The following is a 26,575-nucleotide window of genomic DNA, read 5'->3' on the forward strand; positions in this document are numbered from 1 at the left end:
TTAAATAGTAATTTAATTTAAATATCAGTTCAACCATAATTTAATTTGCTTTAATATATCTGAATTTCTTTCTATATTATAGGAATATTTATGTAAAAGAATATATGATGAAATTATTTTGTACCAGTAATTAAATATGGTGTAAAGATTTTCTGTGAAATTATTGTACTCAGATCAGACTATTTCTATTTATTTGAGTGGTCATGACTGAAAAAGCACACATACTCCGTGGTATATCCTTCTACACATTTAAATAAAAAGACTGGAATTTCTTTTTGTATGAAATGTATATTTGTCAAAATGTAATACCTTGTTAGATAATCTGCTAAGAAAAATAAATAAAAAATTAAACTCCAGTTAACACAGGTTATATCGGTTATTCCCATTTAGCATCTCGATGAATTAGAGAAAGTAAGGGTAAACTAGAAGCAAATTTGAATATGTTTTCTCATGTAAGTGCTGTAGTTGCTGGGCTACAGTATATCAACAGCGTGATTCCTCAAGCCTCTTCTGTATTGTACTTTGGTTTATTGCACACAATATTTTCATGTTCATTAAAACAGTGTGAGATGTGAATAACACTTTGACCTGTGGGTTAAGACATATGGTTCCAGTCCCTGGTATGAAAAATGTTTAATAACTTATGCAAAGGGAAGAGTTTCTAGACAAAATACTGAAGAAGACCATTGAAGGGGCTTTGTAGCTTCAGGTTCCCTAGTGTACAAATAGCTTTGTATGGACATTTTGTGTGGCAGCTTCAAGTACAATTTACTTCTGAAAATCAGGTCTCTAGAGCTATGAGAAGTTCTCCAGAAATTCATACACAGTTACTGAAGCTCTTCAGTCTTGACTTAAGAGGAGCAAAGAGTTTATGCTGCTTATGCTTGTGCACTATGTGACATAGCTGTCCCCTCTCTCTTTTGTTTTGTTTTGTTCTTTTTTTCATAGTAAAGGAGAGTAAGAGATACTTACTCTAAAATTATCTCAAATGAGAATCTGAAGCAGATGCACTGATTTTTCTCATTGGCTCTAACTGTCTTTATTAAATATCGATTTGATTGTTGAGAATTTGTGCCTCAAGTTAGGCAGTATGAATGCCCTGCTATTGTGCCAACCAACCTTTCCAATGCACAACTACGGCGTGGGAAGGCGTTGCATATTTCCCTCCCTAAGAACTGAGCAGAATAAATGGGCACATATAGTATGGACAGGATTCTTCCACACTTTTGTAAAGTATCTCCTATTAAGCTCTTTTCCCTCCTTGCCCTAAGAAAATCTTTAACTTCTCTTTGCATGAATACTTTAAAAAACTCCTGACAGAAAAAACAAAAACCCCACCCAACAACAACAGTGCAAAAAAAAAAAAAAAAAGAGACAGAGAAAGAAGGGACAGAAGGAGAGAGATCACCTTTCTATATTCCTGAGTCTGCCAGTATTGGAAATCCACAGGGCTATTTACTGATAACTTCGACCTCACGGTTACAGTTAAATCTTTCTGGTATTTTTATTTCTATGGTCTTTGTTAAACTAGATTCCGTGACTGAAATTTTCAGAGAAATCATGAACATAAGACTGAAAAAGAGCAGTAAGAACACCGGAGAGGACAAAAATATTTAACAGTGAGCATGTTTCTCTGACATTACTTTTAAAGTATTTAAGGAAAGGCTTTCATTTTTAACTACTTACCTGCTACAGTGAACTGCGAATGAAGTGCTACGATAGATACCAAAGCATATTTAGGGGGTTAGACCAAGGCAGAGATTGTATGAATAACATCACCTCCCATAGCCATTCCCTCTGAAGAACCCGGCAGTTCTCGAAGACAATTGCTTTGTCCCGCTGAGGAGTTTCGGGAATAGTTGGAAAACGTCGCTATCTTGTGGCCAAAGGGCGAACAACAACTGGAAAAGGCTTATTTCCTCACCTGCCCGTTAGGTCAGGGTTTGTGTCAAAAATACTAATGGAGATATCTTGCATGAAAACTGGGATCTTAGAATAATGGGAATTTAAAAAAATCTCATTGGACCTGGGATGACTGAAAAGCTTCTCCAGATAAACTGAGTTTTCCTCTGGGTGTGACTTTTATGTTGCAATCCTGAATTCAAAATAACACTGTCAAGATTTTGGATTTGGAGTTTAAATCCCCACCTGGCCTTATACAGTTTGAACATGCTGAGTGGACACAAGCAATGCCACTGGGATAAGTTATTTGGAATTTCCTGAGAATATTTGTGAATGCTAGTTCATTGCAGATTTTAGCTAAGACAAACAGGCACTTTAGGTTTTTAGAACTTCTTTGCACTTTATTTTAGAAAGTTCAGGCCTTCAGTGTCAGATTTTTAGTGCTGAGGGACCAGATTATCTTCTTTGGTCTTAGCCGACAACTTTTGTCTCTCATACATCCTGTGATCTCCTGCCGACTGATCTTGTATCTGCTTGAAAATGTAACTTCAACTGACTGTAATAATACTTGGCAGAGGTTTTTGTGATGCTTTTCAACTGACTTCAGTGGAATCTGGTGCAGTTTGGTAGAATCCAACAGTGTAGGTGTTAATTTTGTTTGTTAATTACCGGAACAATCTCCTATCAAGGAAAAATGTGCAATATATTTCTATATATTCTATCCAGTGTTAGCTATGAATTTTATTTCTTAGATCCTGGAATGGTTTGGGTTGGAAAGGACCTTACAGGTCATCTAATTTCTAACTTCCCTGCTGTAGGCTGGGGCGTCTTTCACCAGACCACATTGCCCAGAGTTCCATCCAATCTGGCCTTGAATACTTCCAGGTGTGGGAAAACCTGTTTGAGTGCCCCACCACCTTAACAGTAAAGAATTTACCTAAGGTAAGGAATATCTTTTTAAGTAAAGAATGATTCTGTTGTAATTATACCTATTGTTTCTCTCTGTAATATCTGTCTTCTATGACTGATAATATATTCTCTGTCTGAATCCCAGTAAAGCCTTCAATTCACAAAAACACTTGCTTAGTTCATTAATATCTTGGTCTCAAGAGAAAAATAGAGATTTCTGGGACAGTGATACCTTCCAAAATAAAGTATTCTAATTTACTAATATCATCATAATTTGTTTGGGAGTACTCTCACTGTCATGTTGAAGTACCTAACATTTAAAGATATATATTTTTTTCTTCCCATATATCTGACATACCTTTTTTCCCCCCCTAGATATAACAATTCTCACATCAAATAAGACAACTGTTGATTCATTCCTTATACTGGTCACACTAATCCACAAAATACAGCATTAATGGGACAAGAATTCAAGTCATCTAGCATTAAAGCTTTCGACTCCAAGAGCACAGATCAAACTTTAAAGCTCCAACACTAAACTTAAAATATTATTCTCAGAATGTTGATAATATCAAGTAAAAAAAAAAAACAAAACAGAGATGGCATTGCCAGAAAGGACATAGTATACCAGGGAGTAAGGAGTGCCTGCTTTGCATTAAATCCTTCAGCATGGGATAATTTGACAGAATTTATGTTGGCAAGGTTAATTGCATGAGATTCTTAGTGTTGTATGGCTGAAAAATTGCTGTGATCCTCAGATACAGACGGAAAGAAAAACTAATAGAAGAAACAGGAAAGCATGTGGCCATGTGCTATAATGTTATTGGAGATAGGATAGGAGTTCTGGCAACTGAATTTTGCTTGTAAATAGGTCAGGAGTGGATTGGAAGACTTTTACTCGAGGCTGAAGGACCCCTTCTGTTCATGTACATTTCTTCATTTTGATTCCCTCCAGCTCCACATTTTGTCATCTCAGAATTTGACACCTGTGTTAGCAATGAATGGCATTCTCTCTCAAAACCACAAAATCAATTGCACTTTTTTAGCTGCAGCAATTCTTCATGTATGCTGGAGAGCACCCTGGGCCCTTAGGACTAACTGTGCACACGTCCTGTACTCTACTACTGCACTGCAGAGCTCTTGGTTGAATTTTTGTCTGCTTATTTAAAAGTTATCCTACTGCTTTGCTTTATACCTCATTCCCCAGTATCTAAAGTATACTAAACTTTATCTCCCAATCTTAATTTCTTTCATATCCCTTAATTCTTCAGACCTTTTCAAAGCACTGGTCATCCCGGGTGCTGGATATTGTGACATGGATGGCTCAACAGTGGGGCTCGAGTCAGCCATGGTGAGCAAAATGTTTTAATGACAAATTTTGGCCAAGGTTAGTGCACTTGGCATGTGGATGTGGCACTTCAGGATATGATGTAGTGTTGGGTTTACAGTTGGACCAGATGATCTTAGGGGTGTTTTCCACCCTTAATGATTCTATGATTATGAACTATGTTCATCACACATCGTGTTTATATATCACAATGGGTACAAGCTTCCTTTCCTGACAGAAGCGTTGGCACTTCTTTTTTGTGAATTATTCTTGTACTTTATTTCAATTGAAGTCATATAAGATAGAACTTACTAAGGGTTGAATTCGCCCTTTAAAATAGTCCAATGTATTCTCTTGGCCTGTTTAATCTTTGTAAAATAGATGAATAATATATTACTTTTTTGTCTCTGTACTCCTTAGGTAGAAAGTTTTTATTTCAGGCCTCTATCTTCTAAAGCTTAACTCCCTCAATATACTGCATTTCAGATTAAGTCTTGTCTAATCTTGTCTGTCCAAAGGAGCAAACTGAAAGGACCAAGTCACTGGTACAATACTTTGTAAAAATTTAAGAGATCTCTTGGTAATATTTACTGACTGTGGTACAGTTTCTATGGTAGCAGCCTCTCAGCTGTTTCATTGCTGCTTTCCAGACTAGATCTGTATAAAGCAGATGGCAAGTGGGTTGACATTTCAGTTTGAGTCATGCCAATTGAAATTGACAACCTCATGTTAAGTATGCTAATCCTTAATTGGAAAGTATATCTCATTTGAACTACTGAATTTGCTGAGCTTTCATTGAAGAAGACTCTCTGCAAATCTGTTGTAATCTATTAGGATAAAGCAGACTACAGAAGCAGGGCAAATTTCTTCTGAAAAAAGATTCGTTGGGAGGAACTGCTATGATATTTAAAATCAGAAAGGAATTGTTTTTTGTTTTGTTAGGTGATATTTGTTGTGTGGGGTTCTTTTGTTTTGTGAGGATTTTAAAATTATTTTTGTTTATTTTTGTTTTGTTGTCGTTTTAAGGAAGAATGACTTTTTGGGCTTGAGGACAGTGTTTAATGAGGCCATAGGCATGCTGGAGAACATCAAAATCCTGAAAATTTGGCTTATGTTGACACCTTGGGTTTTTGAAAGTGGGCTTAAAGCCATATATCCAGAAGGCTAAGGAATCCTATAGGGGCTACTGCTGCTGCTCAGAGAACTGAAAATTCTAAATAGTAGGCTGCACGCTATCTTCACATATTGTCAATAAGGAAAATGAATACTTTTTAAAGTTGAAGACACTGAATTCTATGCTTGTATAGCTGTTAATAAAAGAAAAAATTACAGCAGGGTTTCCCCCCCGTTTTCTTTTCCTATGAACTATGTTGAAGGACAGAGAATAAATTGACTCAGATGTTTGGGGAAGGATGGAAAAATTTATTGTAATGAAATTTCTTTTTTGCAGTTTGAATGGGAAATTGAAACAGAAGTTGAGGTGTTCTTTTTTTTAAAGACTAACCTTAAAGGATTGGGTGATCTTCTGCAGTTTAATATTCTTAAGTTCTTCTCCTTTACTCTTCACACTTAGCATCCTGTCCAAATGAGAGACTGGAGAAGATAAGGGAATGCTTTCAAAGCACTTAAATTTTCTCATTTGAAATGAAATATTTATTTTAAAAATTCAATTAATTTCGTAAGGTACATGGTAAAATCCAAGAGTTTAAATGTCTGAAATACTTCATGAGGGCAGGACAGGAATGCTGGAAACAGTACGAGCCATATTTTGGCCAAAGATGTAATAAGGTCTTTATTGAAGAAGTTTTGTATTATTCTTGGAGCTTTGTATAATCAACATTCAGTTTTCAACAGATCTCTGCTCACCCAGCTACAGAGAGAGAGTGGCACGTAACTGACATACCTAAGGCATAAAAAACTCTTTGTTAAAATACTGTTGCAAAATTTTACTTGTTGCTTGTGCAGACCTAGAAAAAGATTTAAAAGGTCTACCACTCTCCATTTACACTTTCTGCTCTGGTGTGTGTATTTTCTGATTTTTGTGATACTGTGATTGCTGCATGTCTGGCAATTTTTTCTCATCCATACTTTGGCTGTATCCATGCTGGCTCTGCACAGTGTTTCTCTTCTCTGTGGCTAGAATAAGCCATATGGATTAAAGTCTGTGGTTTGGCAGATAAAACCTATGAAAATCTATGTCTTTCGCCAATGCAATATAATATGTCTATTAAATAGTCCTGGTGTTAGATAAAAGGACAATGTAATACCCCTTTCATCTCAGACTGTGCAATGAAGGTACACTTCAAGTTTTCTCTGGTTCCTGTAACTGCTACATGGAAGCCAGGAGTCAGAGAAGTCATAATGTCACACAGGGGCCATTTGAATTCCCATTTTTCAGGGAGTCTAACAGCTGATGGGTCTATAGATAAAAGTTCAGGAGGGTTAGATTCCTCTTGTAATTCATTTTTCCTATGGTGTCTGCAACTGTAGATAGCCTTGAGGATTATGACTAGGTTATTTAAGGATCTCAGCCTGCCATAACAGACATAAATGTTTTAGTGTGGACAGAGTCAGCTGATAGTTTGATGGGAAACACCAAAAATGCAAATCAAAAGACATGCATTTTTTATGAAGTAAATGGAGTTTGGGCCTCTGTGACTACCTTTCTTGAGTTCAATCTTTACATATAAACATTAATAAAAGAGAATTAAATTACATATATGCTATGCATAAGTTACAGATGAGCAGAATGCGTCCTATACAAAAGCATTTACCATTGTGACTGCAGCTGCAGGATTGGGCACATTTTCAGATTTCAGATGAGAAGAAACATGGCTGGAAAAATAGATGAAACCTGGCTCCTTTGCAGAGGAATGCTTCAGTAAACTGCTTTGGTTTATATTTTTTTCTCTTTGTTCTACTCCAGACACTTGCTGGAGAAGAATTTAACAATTCCATATTCATGGAGAGATTTGGTATCATATTTCAGTCTGTTTTAATTGTTTTGAGTGCAATCTTATTCTACAGATACAATGTGAACAGAAATGATAGATAAGCAGTAAACAGTACTAAGAAAGGTGAACTCTTATTTAATCTTGTTGCATAAGAGAAAATTAAATAATTTAAATATCTTAATTGATACAGATTAATATATCAGACAATATTTAAGGTTTCAGAGGATTTATATATTTGATGGATCAGTATTATATGTTAAACTAGCTCTGAAAACAAATTGTTCTATTCACATAAAAATTTAGTAGCTACATAATTTTTAGCTTGTGGAAGTTTTAGGGATCTGAAGGAGTCATGCAATCTCAGGGAATTTCATGACTTATTTTAAGTTTCATCCCCACCTTTGATCATATTTTTAATCTTCTAATTGGTATTTAGGTTATAGCCCAGTAGATTCTAATAAATATTCAGTGGGTTAACTACTATGTAGCTGCATAATTTTATCTCCCCAAAACAAGTTTTGAAAAAGAACAGTGACTTCTGGGCAGTAAAGAACTGGGATCTGAAGTCATTATTTATACCTGCTAGGAAAACCATAAAAGACTTAAGCAGCACATGTCAAATTATTTTAAAACACTATATATGATTTGAGTTACCCATTTTGTTCAGTAAGGGTTATTGCTGCATTTAAAAATCTTCAGTAAATGCATATGTTATATACCCTAAGGTGAAATTTAGAAACTAAGGCACACATCTTAGTTCAGAGGTGCAAGTTCATAAAGACCTCAGTATATGGAAACTGCACCTAGAGGATGACAAGTACTCAGTGGATGTGATGACAGATTTGTATCAAGAACAGCCAAAACTATAAAAGAATACAAGAACAAAAGTTCAATGATTGCTTTGAACTTCTAACACTTTGGGCTTAAAGGAACAGATTCTTCATGGCCTCTGAAGAGACCAGCACTTTCAGACCATGGACTGGTGAGATTCTGTTACTAGCACACCTGTGTTCAGAATTCCCTAGCTGTATATGCACTTAGCAAAATCATCTGTTTGTAGACAGCTTATGTTTGTCTTGCTTGCTCAATATTCACTTGTCCAGTATCCTGATGTAGGACTTTGGCACTAGCCAGAAGTCTGTTGCAGTTTTAATTAAAAGTAAGTATGTTAAAAGACATCAATACAGGTATCTGAACTTCAAGGGTGAAATATCATATATGAAAGACAGATTGGAAAAGTTTCAAATGAAGGTTTTGAAAACAGATCCCTTCTCTGCTCTGCCCACTCCTGGTAGAGTATGCTTTTCCCTCATGTCTGAATTCATAGATGAGGAACTTTCTCTGACTTCCGTGGTTGCAGCAAACTACATAGAGTCTCTGATTTTGGGAAAATTTCCTCCCTTCTATCTTCTTTTGACTTTGGGTTTCCTCTCTTTAAAGGTTCCCTGGTTCTCTCAGAGAAACTACAGTTTTACCCTCAGCCTATTTTCTGTCTGCCAACAGAGAAGTTTCTCACCTTTAGCGTGTTTAGTAGTTTGTGGGGCTAGACTCTTCTTGAGGGTCTGCCATCAATGAAGTGATCAGAGTGACTTCTTTCTTGCTGTTCTCTTATGCCATTTTTAAACAAAATATAAAATATGAAATATGAATTGCAAATAAGCTAAGCAGGTTTTGCACCCCTCAATATTTACTGCCAGACATGCAGATTTGAACTGAGGAGCAACTGGCATCATTCAGTCAAGTTCCAGTCAAGGAGTATGTAGTTCCTCCTAGTAGTGTATAAATGGAACTGTGTTTATAACTTTTGAACAGCTGTAACCTCTGTAAAACCGTTTTTGTGTCAGTCTGTTCAGCAACAGCACCTGGAATTTAATCACTCAATCATGCATGGCTTGCCACTGCTACACTCTCCTGTCATCCAGCTGAGGGGAGGTATGGCTCTCCAGAGGTGTACTGTGGCTGAGAGAGAAAGTAAGGTGTTATTTAGAAAGCTTTAGTTTAGCATGTTTCAAAATAATGACATGGTTCATAGTTTCACCTGTAGTCCCACATTTCAAAAACTGGCATGTTTTTGTGAATATGTTTGAGTGTGTGCCTGGTTTTAGCAATCCTCTGCAGGCCCTGGCCAGGACTTTCCACAGTCTGCCCACAGCCCAGGATTCCATTTCAATCCCTGGAATCTGGCAGTCCCTGCCCAGTGACTCTAGGGGAGGGTTGGTGTCCAGCCCCTCCCAGCCCTGCCTGCCCATGAGTCCTGCTGAATCCAAGTGCCATCACCATGGGCTTGTCCAAGGGCCAAGTCACAGCCCCCAGGCTGCCCAGATTCCTGCTGGTGCAGTGGGATGGGCACTGGGAAGGAAAATGCCAGGGTGACAGGCATACTGTGGATTGCTTTGCAGAGTTTGTGTAAGTTATTTAATATGTTTAATGACCAGGCCTAACTTTTGTGAAAGTGCACAAGAATTATTCACAGCTTGAATATATTTTGACTATATTATATTATTTTGTGTGTGCTTTTGAATGTGCATATGTATAAAATACACAACATCTTTTAGACATTTTGTAGTGGTCATTATATCTTTAACCAACTAATTTGTAAGGGACGCGTTTAAACAACAGCAAACCCTACTATAGAATAGTAAGAGATGTTGTTTCCACATGCAGCTCAAATGCTGGGACATACTTCAATACTCTGGGTATTCCTGTGTGTTAGCACATGGAACAATACTCCTAAGAATATTTATTGTCTTGTCAAAAGCTGCAGTTAAAATAACTAAAACTGAATAGCAATTAAGACAATTTATTCTGGTGGTGGAAACATTCTGCACTGTAGTTATAGCATTTTACAAATGCTTCCTTAATACTTTGTTAGTTCCTGCCATGTAGAAGTTGGATAGCTCCACCAGAAATGTACTGGAATTAAAATCTGTATGGAAGAAACATTGCCTTGTATGGGAAAAAGAATTCTGATAGGAAAAAAAAATCTATTGTATTTTTCCTAGCCAGGAAGTTGGTTTCATACTAGGGAGATTCTTTGTGTGCCAATTGTTTTTAAAGAAATGTCTTAAGTTTCCTGCTGCTTCATTGTCATGCTTGGATTTGATTAAACTAATACAAATAAGGGCACCTTGGATTAATATACTAGCTGCAAAACGTTGCAGTAATGTCAAAGATCTTCTGTCACAGTGAAAAGGAAATCAAAGAAAGCATGAAACAGAACATGAACTAGGGGAGGAAGTCATAATAGAAATTGCAGAAAATGTATGAGGAACCTAACTGGAATAAAAGCTTGTCACCAGGAAAAAATGTTCACCATAACAAACTTTTTCTATGGCTGTTTATGCTTTCAGGGTTATTTCCTTAGTCCATTCTTCAGGTTTGTGTCAGTAAGCATTATTTACTTTCATATCCATTTATCTTTAACTTCTGAAGAAAGGTTTATTTAAATAACAGGCCTACTATTGAAATTGTATGGGTATGTACACTTCAGATAGAAGACATGGAAGAAGATGACCCCTGATCTTTCAAATATTTTATTTCCATAAGCTTTCAGGCAGAATATGGGAAAAAGGAAAGGGAAGATGGTTAGATTGAAAGATTTACTTAGAATTGAAAATGCAATTCAGAGAAAAATATATTACAGTACATTTGGCCTAATCTTTGACTAAGATAATAAATCTAAGAAACTTCAGAGCAGAGCTTTCAAATTCTGAGTATCTTTAAGACTGATGTTTTAGTTTCAATTTCTTCCATTATTAAAGTTGACTGATGACACAGCCAAGCATTGCTGCAAAATAGATTTGCCATTTTGGATAAACTGTTTCCTTAAAAATTCTAAACCTTGATTGTCCCCTAAAACTTGTGCTGGCATTAGTGTGAACACTCTCTCTGACTGTTCTTTATCATGATAAGGCTTTAACTCTGCAGTTAGTGAAACAATTAAACATCTATGGTGGATTTATAGAGCACTTACTCTTTAATCCCCTTCCCTGTGTCTTTCAGATGAAGTTTTCAGAAGAAAGTGGGGGTATTTTTTTATATGTTTTTTGAGGTGTCTATATTTGAGTATATGAGTGGAGTTTATGAGTAGAACATTTTCTCTATTATTTGGACTATCTCTAGGATTGAATCTTCACCTAAAAGGAGATTTGGTCCCTAGTGAAGCAGTCGGGTTCTGTATCAGTATAAAGTACTGCTTTAGTTTCCTCTTACTTTGCATTTTCAGACTTTCAAATAGGAAAAAGCATTCTTGTTCTAAATTAAGCTTGTCCACAAATGAAAATATATATTTATCATTATCTGTCTATTTGACTGTGCTGGCATTTTTAGTGGCAGTAATGTCCACTGTAAGTAATAGCTATTCAACATAAACTTGAAGAGTGAGGGCTGCCCAGCTGTATTGGAATAATTTTTATTCTCCACCCTGGTATATGAATGCTTCTTATAGGATAGGCTTCCACAGGAAATCAATAGTTTGGTTTTCAGGTTACCTCCACTGAGATTTTGAAATTTGAAATGGTTCTTCAGGTCCCACTGTGACTCATTCTTCACCTGAAAACTGCCAAGTTCTGTCCATGTAGAGTTCAGGAGCTGTAGTGGCTTTCTTCCTGCACCCCAACCTGAACAGTGACTGGCCAGCATGCACCACTGTGTCTCATGATGACACGGAGTTAAAAGAGGTACAAGCTGTTGTGGACCCCTCTTGCCTGTCCACATCCAAGCCATCTGGCTAGACAAAACTGAAAAATCAGGAGGTCAGCATAGATGTTCAAATTACCCTTACTGAGTCTTTAGAGCCTCTCAGGTCCCAGCTGTCTGGGATCTCAGCCAGTGCAGAACCCATGTGGGAATTTTTGCCCAGTGTAAAAGCCAAAGGTGGAAACATTTTGTGTCCTGACTGATCTCCTGATAATTCAAAAGGTAGATGAAAACACCAAATTACTTATATATATATAAAAGAATAAAGCACTGGTTTCTAGATTAGTCATTGCTCATGGGAGGTCTGACTCATGAACACTTAAAGTTTGGGGATGATAATACTGCAGTGTGCTTTCTATTTCATACTTAAAACTTGTATTCATGCAAAGCAATAATTGAAAAGTTTTCCAGCTTGAAATCCAAATTCAGAGTCACAGTTGAAAGCTCATATTGAACACTGGCAATTGTCTTATGCCTTTAAATGAAGTGTTAGAGATTACAGGGTAACATAAACTCAGCTATTTCCCTGTTCAGAACATGACAATCTGGTTAATCTCTGTAGTTCCCATCTAAGATTTCTCCAGAGTGGGGGACAGAGTGGGCTGCTATGAGACTGCAAAGGGGAGTGGCTGTCGTGTACAGTGAATGGACCAGAGGGATACAAGTCAGCACTGTAATACCAGGTGTAAGTAGTGCTGTTAAACCTGCATAGGCTAGGTGAACCTGTTTGTGTGACTTTGAGCTGCCAAAAACTGGCTCTCGGCCTTACCACACTGCCCCTTCTGTATTACCTGTGTGACCTTTGCAGTGCTCACCATACCCACACTGTCCTCCATTGCACAATACTGGTGTATGAAGACTCTCCCCTCCAAAGCTGCTACTGAAATCTTCCAGTGTGAGGATGTGTGGAAAGAACTGAGCTTTCAGACACCAGTTTTCCTGATTTGAACATCTTTCAGTTGCCTCTTGAGCTTTCTTGGTATCAGTGTACATACCTGAGGCTGTCCACAATTTGCAATATGGTGCCATTTAAACACAAAGGTGTCTCAGAATTGCTGAAATCTGGAACAGTGAGAGGCTGACATCATTTCCAGGACCTCTCCATGGGAGCCTGAAAGAACTGCTCTGATGATGCATTTCACCATTTCCAAAACTCATTCTCATCTTTACAGCTGGACATGAGATCTTGATGTTTTGCCATATCTATTGTTGCTCTTCACCCTTTTGGCTCGAAGTGATAGAGCACTAGAGCTTAAGACAATATGCCTTCTTCTTGTTAGCCTTTTCAAGAATTGCTCCACCTACACTCTTAAATATACTCAAAGGTATTTAACTATAGTGTTTGTGAATTTACTCAATTAAAAACATGCATGAGCAAAAGTTGGTTTATCTTTAACACTTTCTTAGTATGAGACAGAGTGCCTTTTAGAAACACCCACCTCTCTTTATTAACTTCTGAGGTAAGACTACTAGCTGTAACTGTCTCAACTTTGGTACAAGAGCTGTGAGCTAAAGAGTGCAAAACTGTGAATGATGCCCACAGCAGATTGTTTCCTAGACATGTAGATCATTAAAGTGATATTGAACTGCTAAAATAGGTAGGCAAATGAACAAATATCAACTTGAATATCCAGTAAGCCTAGTGGAATTTCTTGTGTTTTATCTTGGTTTGGGGTTTTTTTATCTCTTATGTTCCTCCTTGTTTCATGAGTAGAGACAGCAACTCTATGAGCAATTTGCAAGTGTGAAGGCAAAAAGGAAAACTATTGGTGCAAGAGAGCATGAAGAATTGATCCATATAGGTCATTGGTCTTGACATTTGTTTGATCTCTTTCTTTATTCAAATTCACTACAACTTGAAGAAAAATTACTTATAAATAAATTATTCAGGAAGGTAGAAGCCTATCTGATATACGTGATATTGCAATATGCTTAGGTACTTAAGCTGTTGTTTCTTAAAAAAAAATTCCAAGATGTTCATAATCATTAGAATACAACAATTGTTAGATTAATATCTGGTGGGTTATTTTTCTATTTTTCTCTTTTTTTCCCTTTTAATTTTTTTCCCAAGTACCAAATATTTCTATTTATATATTGATGTGAAAATAATTAAGGACCTATATTATCTCTGTACTAAAATATTTGAGCTAAAGAAAAGACTGATGCTAACCTTAAGATTTAACTATTTTTATCTTTAATTAATGGCTTTGTGTTTGTAAAATTTATTCTATTATTGAAAAAAGAAAGCACTGCACTTTGGGTCAATACAAGGAAATTTAAAAATAAATCTCAAAGTCTGAATTTCTGCTTTAGTTGCTGAATGGAATTTTTATTTGACTGGGAAGCTCCAAAGCACATTTAATGTATGAAGAAGTAATGAAACAGTAGATGGCACTCAATAATATGTAGAATTTTAAATCACATTTTAGAAACGTAAAACCTGTTCTCTTCAAATAAAAATAAGGGTAAATTTAGTGGCATCAGTGCTCTAAATTACCTAATTCTAATATTCAGTGAAGGGGTCTGCTATACAAGTACCAGGCTGACTAGAGATTAGAAGCCCACTCAAACTGTGAATTTTTCTTTTTTTGCACAGTGCAGATGCTGTTGAAAAGTACATTTGTCAGTTTACTGTAAAACATCCTCACTTATATTTTTGTTTGTTAATTTGTTCAGCTTTGGAATTACTTACTGTTCTTTGGTTTTGTTACCAACAACCATGATAGCCTCAACTACTAAATTTTTCTAAAGAGGTAAAATATTTGGTTTGACTACAAAATGGTATCTAATTTTGACTTATTGTGTTTTATGTGGAAACAATAATTTTAAGATTAAAAAAAAAATCCTTGTTAAAAATAAGTTTCCACTGATAAATCTATAATTTAGATTATAGCTATAATTCGGGCTGTATTATTAGGGCTGTCTCTATAAAATGAAATTAGGGGAGATGAAATCTATCTTTCCCAGTATTTTCCAGTGACAAAAGAATTCTCACCTATGGTCTAGTGTGGTCCTGTAGAGAAATTCCCTTTTTTGAGATGGAGGATTAGGAGCTACTCTGCTTTACAAATCTAGATATAGAATTCTGAGCCTAAAGTAATTAAGTCTTAAGAGGGAAGATGGACTAAAATTAAGGATTCCAGCCTAGACTTTAAGTTCAAGTTCAGTTCCTTTCTGCCCTTAAAAATGTCTTGTGTGGCCTTGGATAACTTTTAAATACTCAGAGAGTGCAGTACCAATGTCCAGACATCTCAGCCTGTTCTGAAGACATGTACCTTAATCCCTCTGTGCCTAAATCCTCCATTTGTAAAATGGAAAAGCTAAGACAGCTCTACTTGCAAGGATAAATGTAACATAGTACAGCTGTTACTGTACTGAGGGGTAGGAGGCAGAGCAAAGTACCTAAAATTGATATTTAACTCAATCCATTTGGGGGACTGGTGATGGAGGGAAGCTCTGTTCTGTAAAGCACAATGATTGCTCTTCTATGTGTATTCTAATCAGTCTCCCTAAAACAAAAAAAAATACAGACAAAAATATCAAGTTTTTCTCTACTATAAGAGGTTTTTTTGAAAGAGACTATACAAAGTCATAGTTTACTGAAATTCAGTGGGAACTAAATCCTGCTACTCTCCTTTGAAAATTCTCTGAACATATAAAGAATCAGCAAAACCCCTGGTAATCAGAATTTGATTTTATGCATTCCTATATTTTTATATTTTCAAAAACGTATTTAATGTAATCAGTGAAAAGAAATCTTGATGAAATCTGTATTGGAATACTGATGGCTACTTATACAACTGTGCATCCAGTCTAATGAGTTACAATAGTTTTTCTGGCTGTCCTACTTTCTACTTAAGACTATCCCATTTCCCTTTCCGTTTTAATATTCCACACAATCTTCAGCTTCATTGCACAATTTTAGATGGCTACCAAATTCAGAATGATTTAACCTTCTGCATGGTTAATGCCAGTTCTTTGTCCTCTGAGATACCATGAATCACCATGTTCTGTAATGGTGTCGTTTTCCGGGTTATTTCTCATATGAGGTGTTTGCTTTCCAGGCTTCTGTTAGTGTCCAAGATGTCTGTTTTCTTTCTTCAATCAATGTTTTCATTGCAAAAACATCTGGGCTGGCCCACTAGTTTAGCTTCTAGCTAGAAGCACTGGAAACATGACTGTCAGACCTGTCATAAACTGGAAATGTTCCTGTCTTTGTGTTGACATTGGCACTGAAACTGCTTCACTGAAACAATAAAAACTGGACCCAAAGGAAACAGGAAGTAAAATCGAGTTTTAGAGCAAAATGAGAAAAACTTGTTTCTAAGAAACAGAGAATTTGTAATAAAATGTCTACAGTTGTGACTTTTAAGGGGGAAGAAAGCCTTATATGAAACTGTTGTCTCAGTGGAAAGCCTTGCCAACCTTGGCTGAGAACAGAACCTCAAAATGTGTGGTGAGTTTCCCTTCTCTAAAAGTCAAACCACTGCATTTCTAGACACTGAATTACCACTACAGGCCCTGTCACCTCCAAGACCACTCTGTACCTCCTTTCTTACCTCAGGTTTGTCTTTTCCTTTTTAGATTAGGAAGTATATTTTCTTTTTGCACATCTCTGATGCCCAGCTTGTTCTGGGTCGTACTAGAAACCAATAGCGAAAAATGTTTTGACATAAAAAAAGGAAAAATTCTGTTGTTGTAGTGGCAGTATCAGTTGAGGAATGTTAAGTGGTACTCCCTTGGTGCAATTCAGTAAAATAAAACAATTAATGTTTTGAGAAATACACAGAAGCGAGTTTGGACAGTTTTCCTTGTAGCTCTGAGGGCATATTTTGCAGAAAAAAACAAGACAAGCATGGCTGAAATATTTTCAAACCTATTCATATGGGAATATTAATCTCCAGGAAGCACAATAAACACAGACTTTGATTTCCTTTTCCTTCCTTTTATAGACAACCCAAGAAATGCTGTAGAAAATGAGGAAACCAGGAGCCAGACAGGAAGCAATATACAGAAACTGAAGCACTGCAGGTCTTGTTAGCATTAGATAACCATATGGCTCTACAGAAACCATAGAATAACAGCCATCCTAATTATAGATAAGTGATGAAAGGAAGCTTAACATTAACCCCATTAAAACAGCAGCTGAGGAAATCTCATCACAATGGAAAAATGCAGCAGGAGTGGAAAGGATGTCCTAGGAATTATATCTAAAGACCACAGAAATCTGTATTTGGTCTTACAATAGTTGTGCTAGATTGATTTGATTTTAATGTACACTAGCTTTGTTGCAACTCTTGTCATAGTAATGGAGATTCTGGTTCCTTGCCATGAATACCATTTCTCAAACAGCTGCAAGTTTTGCTACTTGCTGTTCATGTCTGATGATGTGTGCTATATGTTTGGGGTTTTTCTGGAATTATGACATTGGTCAGCTTTTTGAAATGCTAGATATTTTAATTTTAACCTGTATATACTTTTATGTGGTAGGTAATTCCTTTCCCTTTAGACTATTTCCTGGGGCTAGGCACCATTTCAGAGTCTGCAGTAACCAAACTCCTGATGTATTCTCTGCTGACAGTATTCTGATATTATAGCCTATCATTGTTTCACAGGGCTGAAGATCTTTTGTTTCAAAGTAGCTGGGGAAAGGTACTGGTAGAAACTATCAAGTGCTTTCAGTGCCTTCCATGTCTTGACTTTGACCCTTTACTAATCTATTCTTCATTGACTTTATCTAAGGGAAAAACCTCTGGCCTACAATACAGACTGAAGTTACACTAGAAATTTCTGGCATATAATATTTTCCAGTAGAAGAGGCTCGAAATCTTTGCCAAGAAGTAATAATAACTCATGATTTTGTTTCTTCTCTGCTATAAAACTGGAAAATGGAGGAATTTGCCTGTTAGTGTACATCTACTATGTGAAGATCCATATGTTTAGCCCAGTTTATATTCATAAAAAATGGAAATTAACAAAGAAAGTCCTCTGTCTCTGACTGTTTATCGATATAACTAGTGTTTTGCCAACAGTTCTGTCATATTCCCTATACCTCTTTTCATATTCTGTGTTATGAGTAAACAGCAAAGAAATTCCCAGCTATCACATGCTTTTACTGTACTCTTAATTTGTTTATTTTTCTAAAAAGCATGATCCTTTCTGATTTCATTTTTGTCAGTAGTCAACAGACCATCCAGTAATGTTGAAATGCAAACTGGAGTTGGCCTGATGAGATTTTGTTTGGCCAGCAATAAATTGTTATTCATGCTGTATTAGAAAATGAGTCAGTACTTTGGATTTGACAGGATTAATTCCCTAAGCAGTTTTAGATTTTGGCTGTAAAATACCTAGAAAAGAAAAAAAATCTGAAAATCTTTTGTGAATGCTATCTGGCATCAGTGGTCATGAAATATGTAGATTCATTTGTCATGAAGTTTAAGAAAAAAGATATTTTAAGGAATTCCATTTCTCCTCTAATCAAATCCTATCATGAAATATCTTCAAGTTTTTAAGTAAGGTTCAAGCTTGATTAGCTAATGACATTTTCAGTTGGCTTGCTGGAAGAGGAAGTTGGTCAGAGTATCTGGGTGATGTCATAACAGATTTCTGATTTTAGAGAGATATATTGAGCCTTGTAGACCGGGTTATCATGCTTATGTGAGCTAGTTCTTAAAGTCACACTTAAATGGGTATTTCAGTACTTCAGGGAATTACTGCAGTGTTTAGACCTTTGCCAGGAGTACAGAGAATAGCCAACTACTCTGGTGCAAGAATTATCTCTAAGAAATATTCCAGTCTATATTTGTGTGCCAAATTGTAAAATAATGAGCCAGTTCCCAGGAACTAAGGAAATTGCTGAAGGTAATATAGTACTAGATTGCTGCCTGCTGGAATCTAACAGAAGTGGAATTTTGCACAGGTTTTTCCTCTAGGAATTTTCCATCCAATATACCCACCAAAAGAACCCTCATTTTGGAAGAACTCAAGAAAATAGCTCCTTCAGTACTCTTATGCCCCTTGCAGTCATGGGGCAAACCATGGAGAATAACCCAAAATGAATGGGTTAGTGTGTTCTGGTCAACATCACATGAGGACACAATGCATTTCAGCAGAATCACACTTGACCTTTAAAGAATTCTATAAACAGTGCCTGTATAATGTTAGCAGATGTTCTGTAACAGAAGAAGCAAAGTTCATTAAAGGTTTGTACAAACAGTTTGGACATATAAAGCAACTGAGCAACTGCTTGGTTGTAGTCATCTGAATGTGAATTTGTCTGGTTTTAATAGACCTCATGTGACTGTGCAGTGCTGGTAGCATTGAGTGGATTGCTCTTTCTCTTTGTGTTGGTTTTCTTTGGCTTTTTTGTTTTGGTTTGGTTTTTTTTTTGTTTTGTTGGGGCTTTTTGGTTTTTTATTTTTTTTTTTTATTTTTTTTAATGTTTTTTATTTTTTTATTTTTTTATTTGTATAGTGTAATTGATATTGTGAGGCTGAATGACATATAGTTGTTGTGAATACCCTGAGGGCGCTAATGATCCTTATGGTCCTATCACCTGTACATGAGATCTCTATCCACACCCACTGCCTGTGCACTCAGAGACTCTTTTTCCAACTCCACCTTTGCTGAGAGGAAATTAGACATTACATTTTGGGAGGACCTAATCTATTATATGAAATAAAACTAAGTTAAAATATCCATCAAGCTTCAAAACAATCTTCTTTAATTAATGTTTGGGAACTTATGAAGCTTTTAATGATTCCAGGCTCATAGAATACCTCAAGTTGGAGGGGACCCATAAGAATCATAAGGAGTTCAACTCCTTGCTCCTCTCATGACTACATAAAGCACAGAATACAGCTTCACTGTATGCTCAGCTCTGTTGCTGCAATTCAGACACTACATCTGTACCAGATTCAGTTTCCAGCATTCTTAGTTCATTTGTACATGGCCTATGTTTCTGGTCGGATAATCATGATTTTCTCAACTGAACCATGAGGGTAGTTTGGAAGATATGAAGTGTTACCTGAATTTCATTGGAAGTTTTTCATTAAGTACTTCAATGAAGAAAAAAGCAACGATGTCATTACTACTGCCAAAATTTTCTCCATGAAAGTCTTGTTTTCTGTATTTCAGGGGTTTTCACAATTTTCATACAAAGCATTTTGGAGTTCTTAGTAAATATTAATTAATATTTGAATATCTTATTTCATTACCCATACCAAGACTCAAGACAAAACTTAGGAGCAGAGTGCCCCACAACAGCTGCATGCAAAAGAGAAGCCCATGTGTTTCCATAACTGATGAACAAGCAGCAAGATATAAGAAATGTGCAATGGATTTGTCTGGAGATATATTATGGATTGGTAACTTTTAAAAAAGACAGTGTAGATTGGCTTGCATCAGGTGTCCTCCACATGAGAACAAAATGTAAATATCCTGCTCCTGCTGTATTTTCTCACTGCCATATGTGACACTTTCTCTGCAGATTTTCTTCCTGAAATAAAACTGGAAGTTATTTCATTATTTACAGATACGCCCAAGAGTTTGTACTCAAACTCTTAATAAAAGTGCAAGACAAACCCCCTCACAATTCATTGTTCCATTGCCATTTTAGTAATTCAGCATCAGTACAAGACATTGATTCAATTACAATGTTTCTTTCCAATTCCTCTCATACACAGGAAACCTTGTCATCAGGAAATCTTTACCTAGACTGTGAGGATGAGCTGCACTAACACTTCCACAGTCCAGAATGGTTCATTAAATGCAGTTAGATACTGTTACAGTTTACCATCTTCACTAATCAGACTAAGATAGGACTTCGTGTGACTTGCCTTAAATTTGTGAATGGTTATAAGGTTCTAAAACTTTATTTTCTTCCCAAATAGGGATGGTGAGTGGAAATTTTGAGGTATATAAAATAGTTATTTAACAAATGCAATTCAGAAATATCACAATAAATCCTTGAGAAGTAGGAAGGTACAAAAGTATTATATCAAGGAATTATTTATACACCCCTGGCTATGTGTCAGGTATAGTTCTCTCTACAGCCCTTTTTCGTAGTATTATATTTTCCTATCCCATTAAAGACTATTTTATTTAGTATTCTACTATATTTGTGCTTTTTGGCATATGGGTTTTGATTTGTCATTTAAACTTTACTACATTTAGTTATTATGCTGCTAATATTATGAAACACATCATTATACTCATACTGAGTGTCACAGTTCCGCAGGATCAAATCTCACCAGTCTTGTGTCTGAAAATCAGCTCTGAATGAACCAACACAAAGAGTATTTCTCCTACTGCCTTGCCCTTCCCCTGACTGCCAGAAAAGATGCTAATATGGTTCTGCTCTTTTTTCCATTCTTTCATCCATGTGAGAACTTTGATATTTGGTTTCTACATTTGTCTGCTGCATTCTTTCTGGTGCCACACAGCTCAGGAAATGCCACTTCCATCTGTCTCTGGATTCTTCTTGTCTGAAAAGCAAACGTACAAACCTAAACAAATCTTCACAATTGCTAAATTTAGGCTCAATACAAGATTTTCCTTAATTGACACATAAATATTTATGTCTAATTTTAATGAATACTGAAGTGAGCACTTACACTTTTCATAGTATTGTTGGAAAGGAAAATTCTGCTATACTGTGTTTGTTTTGCATTGAACACGCTTGTAGGATTTATGATTATTATTGTATTTTATTGTTTTTTAATTGTGCCCTTAAAACCCCTTAACTTTTTATCCATTCTGTGCTTGCGTTGTCCCTCCAAAATATAGTCATGCTGCCAGTGAGTTATGAGAATTGATGATCCTTACATACTGTGTAAGTACTTATTTACTTACAATAATGATAGTTGTCAACACACTGTTATTTCATTAGAGAGAAGCTGGTGCTCCAATAGTATCTCATTTTATGTGACAGAGTGAGGAGTATGGATTTCTTTCTCTTTGCAACAATATGAATTTTATGAAGAATGCTACCTTTTATAGTTATTCCTATATTACAGTGGCTACAACTCAACATTTCCCAAAGAAGCTTTACATTATCTGCTGGGATAAACATGACAGTATAGGATGGAGCAGTTGGATGCTCAGTGCAAGTCAGCCATCCAAATTGATACTAAAGATGTCAACTGTTTCTTACAGTCAAAGATGAGCTCAATGCTTCTGCTGGCTCATGCATATGTATCTGCAGAACTGATACCCAACCACTTGTGAAGGTGGACTGCATGGCCTTTAAGGTCTTTCAGGAACACTTCAGAGCCTTTCAGTGTCTTTCTTTACTATATGACTACCACCATGTGCAAAGAGTGGGTTAATGTAATTGAATCTGAAATTACTAAACTTTTTGAAAAGTCTTGAAATTCGACAAATAATGCCTCTGAGGCATTTTTTTTTTTTTTTGGTAGTGGAGGGGTTGTCCCATTTTACTTCAGTCTGCAGTCCTACAGTTTTCTGTAGGAGGAAGTAACAGCAGAAACTCACAGACAAACTTAGTAATAACTGAGAAAATTGAATAAGTAAATGGATTAAGGGAAGGAAAAGAAACATACAGTCCCTCCCTCAAACGAGTAAAAGTCTGACAGTCCCATTTTAAATATTGAAAGCAAGATAAATGCAAGATAGGAAGCAACAGAAATGTTAAAGGAGAAAGTTCCAGTGGCCTCCATCAACTAGCAACGACCTCAGAATTTAACCTCCATCCCAGAAATTTTTTCTGGAGAGATGGAAGGACCATTCCTCTTCCTTGTGGTTAAACCTCAGGAAGGAGCAAGGACAGATCAAAATTCTGAGAGGTCATGTCCTCTGTCCCATTTGGGTCAGTTCTTCCCCCTGCCTGTGCAGGTGGATGGCTGCTGCTTGCTTCATACTGCAAGCTGGTGGAATGAATGGCAGTGTGGAAGGAGCAGAACCTCCTATGCTGGCCATCAGATGGACTGAGAAACCTTAGGAGGCTTCATTTGGAACTGTTTACCAGATGCTTAGCCCGGTCTGCAGGAAGGATGCAAATGCTGGAAGAGACAGGCAGGAATGAACCTTCTCTGGGTACAGTCTGTTAGGGTGGACCTTGTCCGACCTGCTGCTCCGGTCTTGGCCATACATCTTTTATAAAGTGGAGACCTGAGAAACAAGATCTTTATATGTAGCAATTGTTTTAAGTTGTCTTTATAGATCCATATGTGAAGATCACTTATCGTGAGAACACATAGTATTCCAAATGTAATTTGTGAAAAATGTTGCAATTGAGTTTATTTCAGTATTTCTGACATTCTTGCAAGCAATATTGAATAGGTTCATGTGCAGGCAAGTCTAGAGAAAATGTGGTCTAACCAGAACAGACTCTCCTTCTGCAAACAACTCCAGGGTTATGGCCAATAACTGAAGAATAATCATGTGAAGATGCATTTCACTATATCCATCCCATAATTAATAACATTCACATTACCTCAGTCACTTTAATGAATGATTTTACATCCCAAGCACTATTTACTATTTGAAATATGTTAATGTTCTGAACATATGATGGTAGAAGAACATTTGAATAATTTACCATAAATATTTTTCAAACATTTTATTGTTGTAACCAAACCTGGAATGGCCCATTTTCTGCATCATATTGCCTAAAACTGCAGCTGCAGAGGATAAAAGCCAGAGTAGCACATTTCTGGATTTGCATATAATCTGTTTTACTTGCTGTCAGACACCAAGCAGTTGGTGTGTCTTTTGGGAAAGGTGTACAGTTTCTTTTTAAACAAACATGCAGACTAAAGTACATTGAAGTTATTTAGTAATTTACTTTGGCACATTTACACTGCAGTACTTACTGTATGTCTGAAAAACAAACTATGAACAAACTACCTGAAACCTGTAGACCCTCTGTGTGTAAAATATTATTTCTAGTTTCCCATGAGGAAAGGTAAGTTTCAAATGTTTCAAATCAGATAGGTTTATACCCTTTTTAATGATGCTCTTATGGACTGCTGGCAGAAGCCTTGGCCAGCCACAAAACATCTGCCATTAAAAATACTTTGTCAGAAACCTGGAAAATTCAAGTCACAAGGGTGATATGGTAGAACTAAATCCTACTACAGGAGGTAGAAGAGGTAGTGAGCTTGCACATACATGAATTTCTTTTAACAAATGAAAGAGTGAGAAATTATACATCTACACCAGCAGGAAATAGTTGCAGTCTATAGTCAATAGTTGCAATAGTTTGCAGGCACAAAAAATGGAAGATATCTCTGTGGCTTCTGGCAGTCTCAGGGTAATATGTTACTTATGCAATGTAGCATCCAACCACACTGCAAGATGCCAGCAAGAGAAAACTGAGGAATTTTTTTCTTTAGAGATTTCTTACAGTTATTGAATTCATTCACTGAACATTTATAGTTCCCTAAAGAAAGGAAAACAAGACTGTAATAGAATCACAGAATAAGAACCATATAATGGCTTGGATTAGAAGGGTCCTCAAAGATCATCTAGTTCCAACCTCCATGCTGTGGGCAAGGACACACTAGACCAGATTGCCCTGAGCCTCATTCAGCATGCTCTTGAACACTTCCAGGGATGGAGAATCCACAGTTTCTCTGGGTGACCTTTTCCAGTGCCTTACCACCCTTGCAATAAAACATTTCTTCCTGATAGCTAAACCTACTCTCTTTCAGTTTAAATCCATTTTCCCTTGTCCTGTCATTACATGGTCTTGTAAAATTACTCTTCCAATCTCCCTTCAGGTATTGGCAGGCCACAATTAGGCCACCTCAAGGACTTTACTTCTCCAGGCTGAACAATCCTAATTCTCCCAGCCTTTCCTCATAGGAGAGATCCTCCATCTCTCTGGTCATCTTCATGTCTGTCTTCTGAAGTCACTTCAGCAGGTCTGTGTCTTGCTTGTGCTGGGGACCCCGGAGTGAGATGCAGCAGTACAGGTGGGGTCTCACCAGAGCAGAGATACAATCACCTCCCTTATCCTGCTGGCCACTCTGCTTTGGATGCAGCCCAGCACAAAGAAAGAAAAACAATATAGAAATTGATATTCTGTGAAAAGCTGAACCTAAGTATGTTTTTGTAGAAGAATACTGCATAAATTTTGGGCAAAATTTGTAGCACAGATAGAGTTATCTTCCATTTTTTGTGCCGAAATATTTCTGTTTTAAATGGGTGCTTAAAATTGAGAATAGACTGACCAATGATGGCCTGTATTGTGAAAATTAAGTGTTTTAATGTGCTCTCTCAATTTTCCTGAATTTCTGTATATACCAGGCCATACTTAACTCATGAATGGGTGTGTGTATGAGGGAGTACTCAATTGTAGAAGGGAGTCAGTGCAAATCTACATAATTTCTGAACCCTTCAAAGGCATTTTACTTGTTCAGTCTGTCTTATTACATAGCAGACTATAAAGTTGTACTCATTGTTTGCATCCAAAATGTGAATTGAATGAGAATATTTTCTTTGATTCTTGGTACTTTTCAGAATGGGATGCCACTATTGTTGAAAATCCTAATCAATGGCAGTTTTTTGCTGTCACTTGATAATATTTTTCAGGATCTAAATTGTAAATTTTAAAATCTATTGATTTTAACTAATTATTGAAATATTTTGGGGTGTTTGGCAGATTCAAGTGTCCTCATATATTAATATGATCAACATGCAGAGTATCTCATGATAAAGGCATTTTTCCCTGAAGACTTTCCCTGATAAAGCAGGCCAGTTCTGATGTGGCTTCACACCTAGAGTGGTATAGCAATGTTTGAAGATGAGAAAAAAAAATAATCTGTGTCTCCTGCCACTTCTTCCCATTCTAGATGTTAAACTGATAATAATAAACAGAAACTTACCTCTTTTAGGAGGCACTAGATTTTAAGGACTTGACTCTTACAAAACGCAATTGTTTCTTTACAGTTTTGACAGTAAGAATGTGATTTATACATTTTTGATGATGGATGAATATGTAGGCCTATCACACTTTATAAGTTCGCTGATTGTTCACACAAAATAATCATACTTTTGCTAAGGGACAAATGCAAATAGAGTTTAAATTGAGTATAAGAATCTGACAGGGAATTAAGACATTTTGGGCAAAAATAAAGGTTTCATGATTCTCTTTTTAAGTGAATCTGTGAAGAAAGAGCTTTACTTTGGCAAAAAACCCCACCAAAACCATATAGCCAACCAACCAACCAACCAAAAAATCCCACCAAAACAAGCCAATCCAAACCTAGGAAATTTCTTATTTTGTTTATAGTACTTGCCTGACATTTCCTTTCTGATCCATAAAACTAAGCTAACTATAATCAAACAAATTTGGGTGCTCTACTGCAATGAAATAAGATTCAAGGCCTGAAAGTGAGAGTTAAGATTTCTGTGTTTCTAACAAGCTTTGTCTTATAAATTAGGTTTGTTTTCATTTAAAACTATTTTAATTTTCCACTTTTTCGATCTTGTGTCATATTCATGTGTATCCTAAAAACTCTTACAAAAAAAGAGCAATTAATATTTTATCATCAGATGGCTGGTCTCTGAATATAAAACATTGCGCAGAAGACAAGTAAACTAGATAAGAAACAGAAACTGTTTCTCTTCATAATGTTATAGGTAAAGTTGCAAATTGAATGAGAAATCTAACTACATGATTATATTCAGATGCTAAGCAAACAGACTTTAAGTCCTTTGTATTGCATTTGAAAACTCCCTAAACTTGTTTCCCAGATCCCAAGGCAAAGGCGTGTGGTATATATCCAACAGTGTGATTTTGCTGGCAATGAAAGTTCTA

The 26,575-nt window shown here is 36.4% G+C and overlaps 1 long non-coding RNA gene across 1 annotated transcript in view; it reads left to right on the top strand.

The window, feature by feature from the left end:
- The first annotated feature begins 2,729 nt into the window (after positions 1-2,729).
- Positions 2,730-26,575, top strand: part of LOC148223892 (uncharacterized) — a 123,815-nt gene continuing 99,969 nt past the window's right edge. Inside the window, exon 1 of the long non-coding RNA XR_015803041.1 lies at positions 2,730-2,844. This is a non-coding gene — a long non-coding RNA (uncharacterized LOC148223892). The remainder of the gene's footprint in view (positions 2,845-26,575) is intronic.

Source organism: Sturnus vulgaris, chromosome 4, assembly GCF_052056855.1.
Source record: "Sturnus vulgaris isolate bStuVul1 chromosome 4, bStuVul1.hap1, whole genome shotgun sequence".
Lineage (NCBI taxonomy): Eukaryota > Metazoa > Chordata > Aves > Passeriformes > Sturnidae > Sturnus > Sturnus vulgaris.